Source organism: Oncorhynchus clarkii, chromosome 4 (assembly GCF_045791955.1).
Source record: "Oncorhynchus clarkii lewisi isolate Uvic-CL-2024 chromosome 4, UVic_Ocla_1.0, whole genome shotgun sequence".
Taxonomy (NCBI): domain Eukaryota; kingdom Metazoa; phylum Chordata; class Actinopteri; order Salmoniformes; family Salmonidae; genus Oncorhynchus; species Oncorhynchus clarkii.
Genome location: NC_092150.1, coordinates 81,679,206 through 81,688,465, shown reverse-complemented (window position 1 = coordinate 81,688,465; position 9,260 = coordinate 81,679,206).

The window sequence follows — 9,260 nt, the reverse complement described above, 5'->3', positions numbered from 1 at the left end:
TATGAAACATCCTGATTTGAAGGTAAGGTTTAGTCTAAGTAAAAAAATATTTGGACATGGGCAGTTATGAAATGCATTTATACATAATTATAAACTATTATTTACATACTAGGAAGATAGCTCATTTTATATGGCTAATAATAGGCATATCTCATAACACTTTTTTAAACTTGACTGCAGGGAGGAAATAATGAACGTTTTTGAAGAACAGGAAAAGTAATGATAATAGATGTTGATATTGGAAATAGGTTTAAAATGACTGGAAATTAAATGTGTATTTTGTATTCGTCAATCATTTACGTTAGAATATAAAATGCATGCAAAAACAGTATATACAAACCCAAATAACAACATGTAAATAATCGCTTCATTATTAGATTGCAATAATGAACAGACATATATTTTTATTCCAATGAAATGAAAGAGATTACATGTAAATAAAGTCCATTGGAGTAAAACAAACTCGACATAATGACATAATATGGCCTGACGCATTTTGTTCCTCCCCTGAAGTTTATGGAGACAGGAATATGTTCGATTCCAATGTTTAAAACAATAGCAGCTTGGCAATGACCACATTTCTTCGAATGTTTGTTTAAAACGGTTCATGCGCGGAATACAAAAATAAAACGTCGGATCTTGATAAATCTGTCCCCTTTTAGCACTCCTGTTCGGGTAAGTATAGCCTATCTAGCCAACCAAAACAATTGGTTCGGGTCAGCAAGAACATTACCTCACTTCACTGACATATGATAACAGACCCTCAACTTTAAAAATGTAAGCTAGAGTGCTCATAGCTGCCTGAAGATCTGTAGGTTAGTCCTACGGCTACCAACTCAAGGCCTAGTATGACAGACCTGACTCTTCTGTAGGCTGCTCCAATTTCTCTGTGACGTTAGAGAATAATAGGAGTGACATCACTGATAAACCTGCCCTAATTTCTGAAGATGACACCTTATGAAACCAATTGGATTTGAAATGGTTATGAAGTTACTGAATTCCATTGCAATTTAGCGGCTTGAGGAAATTAGCCTCCCGACCTTTGAGGTTTGAACAATATTTTGTTTAAAATGGTAAAAAAAACAACGTTTATATAGGTCTATAACAACATGTTATGTGTAATTAATATAATCCATAACCTTATTGAAAAAATACAGACTACCAAGCAAAGCATTCTCTTTATATAATTAATCATGCACAATGTTACCTTAACTTTGATTGAAATTTACAAGCTACTTTGAGATAAGCTCATATGAATTGAAATAAAATGGAAAATAAACGACTCACTTTTATCTTCATTATTACAAACACTGTGAGGAGGAACAATAAATACTCTTAACCAGGTGGTAATTTCTTTTCGCCCAAATATGCATTTAATTTATAATTTTTTCTGTGTTAAAAAAATCTTACACACCGACCTTTGATATTCTATGCTGGTGAATTACAATTTGAATTATAAATAGCCTAACTATACAGAAATAAGAAAAACATTCACCATGCCTGGGGCTAAATTCTCCCATCACACGTTATTTCCTACTACTCTCCTCCATTTCCTCTTCTCCCCATTTCTCCTCCTTTGTGTTTACCTCCCCACCTCCCCCTCCCACTCTCTCGCCCAGCCAGTGATCTGAACGCAGGCTGATTCAGGGTGTCATGCCTGTCTTAAATGTAATACATTACCATCTTCCCCACATCTGAGCATCCTCCAACCTTCCACCATGCAGAAAGCAGGACCACGACCCACCACCATCCCTGAACCCCTCCCCGGTGCCTCCCCCATCTTCCCCACTTCCACCCCCCACCCTCAGCCCTGGTCTGCCTTCCTCTGTCACACGTTATCCTGTGCCCCAGTGAGAATCATTAGCAATGTCAGGACTGGACAGGGAAAAGAGGCCAGCAGAGACTGGGGTGGGGTGTGTGTGTGTATGTGTGCAGGCGTGTGTTTTTGCTGACATGCATGCGTCTGTGTGTATGTGTGTGAGGCAGTGTAGTGGATTGGTAAGCAATGGTCTGTGTAGGGAGATAGTGAGAGGTGGAGAGAGGGTGGGTGATGAATGGTAAACAGTATGCATGTGACAGGTCTCAGAGTTTGGCTGAGAGGAGCTGTTAGTGGTGCTGTGGAACTGTTTGAGGAGCTGTTTGTGGAGCTGTGTGTGGAACTGTTTGTGGAGCTGTTTGTGGAGCTGTGTGTGGAACTGTGTGTGGTGCTGTGGAACTGTTTGTGGAGCTGTGTGTAGAGCTGTGTGTAGAGCTGTGTGTGGAGCTGTGTGTGGTGCTGTGGAACTGTTTGTGGAGCTGTGTGTAGAGCTGTGTGTAGAGCTGTGTGTGGAGATGTGTGTGGTGCCTTGGAACTGTTTGTGGAGCTGTTTGTGGAGCTGTGTGTGGAGCTGTGGAACTGTTTGTGGAGCTGTGGAACTGTTTGTGGAGCTGTTTGTGGAGCTGTGTGTGGAGCTGTGGAAGTGTTTGTGGAAGTGTTTGTGGAGCTGTGTGGGGAGCTGTGGAACTGTTTGTGGAGCTGTGGAACTGTTTGTGGAGCTGTTTGTGGAGCTGTGTGTGGAGCTGTGGAAGTGTTTGTGGAAGTGTTTGTGGAGCTGTTTGTGTAGCTGTGTGTAGAGCTGTGTGTGGAGCTGTGTGTGGTGCTGTGGAACTGTTTGTGGAGCTGTGTGTAGAGCTGTGTGTAGAGCTGTGTGTGGAGCTGTGTGTGGTGCTGTGGAACTGTTTGTGGAGCTGTTTGTGGAGCTGTGTGTGGAGCTGTGGAACTGTTTGTGGAGCTGTGGAACTGTTTGTGGAGCTGTTTGTGGAGCTGTGTGTGGAGCTGTGGAAGTGTTTGTGGAAGTGTTTGTGGAGCTGTGTGGGGAGCTGTGGAACTGTTTGTGGAGCTGTGGAACTGTTTGTGGAGCTGTTTGTGGAGCTGTGTGTGGAGCTGTGGAAGTGTTTGTGGAAGTGTTTGTGGAGCTGTTTGTGTAGCTGTGTGTAGAGCTGTGTGTGGAGCTGTGTGTGGTGCTGTGGAACTGTTTGTGGAGCTGTGTGTAGAGCTGTGTGTAGAGCTGTGTGTGGAGCTGTGTGTGGTGCTGTGGAACTGTTTGTGGAGCTGTTTGTGGAGCTGTGTGTGGAGCTGTGGAACTGTTTGTGGAGCTGTGGAACTGTTTGTGGAGCTGTTTGTGGAGCTGTGTGTGGAGCTGTGGAAGTGTTTGTGGAAGTGTTTGTGGAGCTGTGTGTGGAGCTGTGGAACTGTTTGTGGAGCTGTGGAACTGTTTGTGGAGCTGTTTGTGGAGCTGTGTGTGGAGCTGTGGAAGTGTTTGTGGAAGTGTTTGTGGAGCTGTTTGTGGTGCTGTGTGTAGAGCTGTGTGTGGAGCTGTGTGTGGAGCTGTGTGTGGTGCTGTGGAAGTGTTTGTGGAAGTGTTTGTGGAGCTGTGTGTGGAGCTGTGGAAATGTTTGTGGAGCTGTGTGTGGAACTGTGTGTGGTGCTGTGTGTGGAACTGTGTGTGGAGCTGTGTGTGGAGCTGTGGAACTGTGTGTGGAGCTGTGTGTGGAGCTGTGTGTGGTGCTGTATGTGGTGCTGTGGAACTGTGTGTGGAACTGTTTGTGGAGCTGTGTGTGGAGCTGTGTGTGGTGCTGTGGAACTGTGTGTGGAGCTCTGTGTGGAGCTGTTTGTGGAGCTGTATGTGGTGCTGTGGAACTGTGTGTGGAGCTGTGTGTGGAACTGTTCGTGGAACTGTGTGGAGCTGTGTGTGGAGCTGTGTGTGGAGCTGTGGAACTGTTTGTGAAGCTGTGTGTGGAGCTGTTTGTGGAGCTGTGTGTGGAACTGTTTGTGGAGCTGTGTGTGGAGCTGTGTGTGGAGCTGTTTGTGGAGCTGTGGAACTGTTTGTGGAGCTGTGTGTGGAGCTGTGTGTGGAGCTGTTTGGGGAGCTGTTTGTGGAGCTGTGTGTGGAGCTGTGTGTGGAGCTGTTTGGGGAGCTGTTTGTGGAGCTGTGTGTGGAACTGTGTGTGTAGCTGTGGAACTGTGTGTGGAGCTGTGTGTGGAGCTGCGTGTGGAGCTGTAGGGCTGTGTGTGGAGCTGTGTGTGGAGGTGTGTATGGAGGTGTGTGTGGAGAGGAGAGATGCTGCTGTGTTCATATTTGGATGCGTTAACGACCTCCTTGTTAAAGCATACTGAACATATAAAGTAATTGTCACGGTTTGACCTTAGTTCCTTTGTTTTGGCTTTGTTTTAGTATGGTCAGGGCGTGAGTTGGGGTGGGCAGTCTATGTTCTTTTTTCTATAATTTGGGATTTCTGTGTTTGGCCTGGTATGGTTCTCAATCAGAGGCAGCTGTCAATCGTTGTCCCTGATTGAGAACCATACTTAGGTAGCCTGGTTTCACCTTTGAGTTGTGGGTGATTATTTTCTGTTCTGTGTTTTGCTGCACCGTTCAGGACTGTTCGTTTTTGTCGTTTTATTGTTTTTGTTCAAGTGTTTAGTATTCACATTAAATACAATATGGACACCTACCACGCTGCACATTGGGCTGACCTTTCTTACTCCTCATCTGAGGAGGACGAAGACAAGCGTTACAGTAATCACGTATGAAGACTGGAAAGAATAAAAACACATTGTTTGTTTTGGGTTTCTTTAATATGAATTTATATGCATTGATACACAAATATTAGTAGCCTAACCACACAACAGATTTTTGGTACATTTAATAATATGCTATCAAAGGCGAAGAGTTGCTTATAAATCACCAAACATATTGTGAACAGTCAGCATGGGTTCTCCTATAATACAACCCACCAATAAATCCAGCAATCTAAGGGGTTAACACATCATCAGATTATCAATGAGCTCTCTGTGGGACTGAGAATATAACCTATTGCTTTGCTTCAGTCTGTAACAACACATCATTCCACGCAGAGCATATCTTTTACAGTGTCTGCATGTGTATAAGAGACACATAGGTGAGTGAAGAGAGTTCTCACTAACCAGAAATCCAGACCATACCTATTATACAGTACCATGTCAACTTATTTTTATTCATTTTTTATTTATTTCACCATTATTTAACCAGGTAGGCCAGTTGAGAAGAAGTTCTCATTTACAACTGCTACCTGGCTGTCACGCGGGACTAGGTGTGTGAGGTAAGAATCAGGCGCAGAGAGCAGAGAGTTCCAAGGGAGATGTGCACTTTAATGTGGCACCAAAATACAATGCCCAAACACAGGGCACGAAAATTACGGACCAACCCAAAACACAGGGTACCCAGTCCGGAGCACGAACACACCCAACAACACAACACGTAACACTAGAACAATCCCGCACAAAACAAGGGTGGGTTTACTAGCCTTAAATAAGGACTCCCATCAGGAAAACATAATAGGACACTAATAAGACAAAACAAACAGAAAAGGGAAAAGGGATCGGTGGCGACTAGCACCGCCCGAACAGGCAGGGGAGCCAACTTCGGCGGAAGTCGTGACACTGGCCAAGATAAAACAACACAGAGTTACACATGGGATAAACAATTGTACAGTCAATAACACAATATGAAAATCTGTCTACAGTGTGTTCAAATGAAGTAAGGAGGTAAGGCAATAAATAGGCCAAAAGTGGCAAAGTAAATGACAATTTAGCAATTTACACAGGAGGATATGTGCAGATGAGGATGCGCAAGTAGAAATTCTGGTGTGCAAAAGAGCAGAAAAACAAAAACACATATGGGGATGAGGTAGGTAGGTAGTTGGTTGATGGATGGGCTATTTACAGATGGGATGTGTACAGCTGCAGCGATCGGTAAGCTGCTCTGACAACTGACACTTAAAGTTAGTGAGGGAGATATAAGTCTCCAACTTCAGTGATTTTTGCAAGTCGTTCCAGTCATTGGCAGCAGAGAACTGGAAGGAAAGTCGGCCAAAGGAGGTGTTGGGTATGGGGATGACCAGTGAAATATATCTGCTGGAGCACATGCTACGGGTGGGTGTTGACCAGCGAGTTGAGATAAGGTGGAGCTTTACCTAGCCACGACTTATATATGATCTGGAGCCAGTGGGTTTGGCGATGAATATGTAGCGAGGGCCAGCCAACGAGAGCATACAGGTCGCAGTGGTGGGTAGTATATGGGACTTTGGTGTCAAAATGGATGGCACTGTGATAGACTGCATTCAATTTGCTGAGTAGAGTGTTGGAGGCTATTTTGTAAATGACATCGCCGAAGTCAAGGATCTGTAGGATAGTCAGTTTTACGAGGGTATGTTTGGCAGCATGAGTGAGAGGCTTTGTTGCGAAATAGGAAGCCGATTCTAGATTTAACTTTGGATTGGAGATGCTTAATGTGAGTCTGGAAGGAGAGTTTACAGTCTAGCCAGACACCTAGGTATTTATAGTTGTCCACATATTCTAAGTTGGAACCGTCCAGAGTAGTGATGCTAGTCAGGCGGGCAGGCGCGAGCAGCGATTGGTTGAAAAGCATGCATTTAGTTTTACTAGCATTTAAGAGCATTTGGAGACCACAGAAGGAGTGTTGTATGGCGTTGAAGCTCATTTGGAGGTTTGTTAACACAGTGTCCAAAGAAGGGCCAGAAGTATACAGAATGGTGTCATCTGCGTAGAGGTGGATCAAAGAATCACCCGCAGCAAGAGCGAAATCATTGATATATACAGAGAAATTTAATTGAATTGAACCCTGTGGAACCCCCATAGAGACTGCCAGAGGTCCGGCCACAGGCCCTCCGATTTGACACACTGAACTCTAAATGAGAAGTAGTCAATGAACCAGGCGAGGTAGTCATTAGAGAAACTAAGGCTGTTGAGACTGCCGATAAGAATACGGTTATTGATAGAGTCGAAAGCCTTGGCCAGGTTGATGAAGACGGACGAACAGTACTGTCTTGAATCAATGGCGGTTATGATATCTTTTAGGACCTTGAGAGTGGCTGAGGTGCACCCGAGAATACACCTCCACCTCCACCGCTGGAGGAGATGGGAGACTCCACCTCCACCTCTAGAGGACATGGGAGACTCCACGTCAACCAATAGAGGAGATGGGATACTCCACCTCCACCTCTAGAGGAGATGGGAGACTACACCTCCACCTCTAGAGGAGATTAGAGACTCCACCTCCACCTCTAGAGGACATGGGAGACTCCACGTCAACCAATAGAGGAGATGGGATACTCCACCTCCACCTCTAGAGGAGATGGGAGACTACACCTCCACCTCTAGAGGAGATTAGAGACTCCACCTCCACCTTTAGAGGAGATGGGAGACTGCACCTCCACATCCACCACTAGAGCACATGAGAGTCTCCATTTCCACCTGCATCTCTAGAGGAGATGGGATATTCCATCACCACCTCCACCTCTAGATTTGATGGGAGACTCTACCTCCACCTCTAGAGGAGATGGGTGACTCCACTTCCACCTCTAGAGGAGATTATAGACTCCACTTCCACCTCCAGAGGAGATTAGAGACTCCACCTCCAACACTAGAGGACATGGTTGACTACACCTCTTCCTCCACTTCTATAGGAGATGGGAGACTCCACCTCCACCTCAAGGGGAGATGAGCGACTCCACCTCCCCCTCTAGAGGAGATGAGAGACTCCACCTCCACCTCTATAGAAGATGGGAGACTGCACCTCACCTCCACCGCTAGAAGACATGGGAGAATCCACTTCCACCTGCACCTCTAGAGGAGATGGGAGACTCCATCTCCACCTCCACCTCAAGTGAAGATTATAGACTCCACCTCCACCTCCACAGCTAGAGGAGATGGGAGACTCCACCTCCACCTCTAAAGGAGATGAGAGACTCCACCTCCACCTCTAAAGGAGATGGGAGACTCCACCTCCACCCCTAGAGGAGATTGGGGACTCCACCTCCACCTCTAGAGGAGATGGGAGACTCCACCTCCGCCTCTAGTGGAGATGGGAGACTCCACCTCCACCTTTAGAGGAGATGAGAGACTCCACCTCCACCTCTAGTGGAGATAGGAGACTCCACCTCCGCCTCTAGTGGAGATGGGAGACTCCACCTCCACCTTTAGAGGAGATGAGAGACTCCACCTCCGCCTCTAGTGGAGATGGGAGACTCCACCTCCGCCTCTAGTGGAGATGGGAGACTCCACCTCCACCTTTAGAGGAGATGAGAGACTCCACATCCACGACCACCTCCACTGCTAATAGAGATGGGAGACTACACCTCCACCACTAGAGGAGATGGGAGACTCCACCTCTACCTCTAGAGCAGATGGGAGACTCCACATCCACCGCTAGAGGAGATGAGAGACTACACGTCCACCTCCACAGCTAGAGGAGATGGGAGACTCCACCTCCACCTCGAGAGGAGATGGGAGACTCCACCTCTCAAGGAGATTATAGACCCACCTCCACCTCCACCTCTAGTGTAGATGAGAGACTCTACCTCCACTGCTAGAGGAGATGGGAGACTCCACGTCTACCTCTAGAGGAGATGGGTGACTCCACCTTCACCACTAGAGGAGATATGAGACTCCACCTCCACCTCTAGAGGAGATGGGAGACTCCACGTCAACCAGTAGAGGAGATGGGAGACTACACCTGCACCTCTTGAAGAGATTAGAGACTCCACCTCCATCTCTAGAGGAGAGGGGAGACTGCACCTCCACATCCACCGCTAGAGGACATGAGAGTCTCCATTTCCAACTTCACCTCTAGAGGAAATGGGAGATTCCATCTCCACCTCCACCTCTAGAGGAGATGAGAGACTCCACCTCCACCACTAGAGGAGATAGGAGACTCCACCTCCACCTCTACAGGAGATGGGAGACTCCACGTCCACCTCTAGAGGAGATGGGTGACTCCACCTCCACCTCTAGCGGAGATGGGAGACTCCACCTCCACCTCCACAGGAAATGGGTGACTCCACCTCCACCTCTAGAGGAAATGAGAGACTCCACCTCCACCACTAGAGGAGATATGAGACTCCCCCTCCACCTCTAGAGGACATGGGAGACTCCACGTCAACCAATAGAGGAGATGGGATACTCCACCTCCACCTCTAGAGGAGATGGGAGACTACACCTCCACCTCTAGAGGAGATTAGAGACTCCACCTCCACCTCTAGAGGAGATGGGAGACTGCACCTCCACATCCACCACTAGAGCACACGAGAGTCTCCATTTCCACCTGCACCTCTAGAGGAGATGGGATATTCCATCTCCACCTCCACCTCTAGATTTGATGGGAGACTCCACCTCCACCTCTAGAGGAGATGGGTGACTCCACTTCCACCTCTAGAGGAGATTA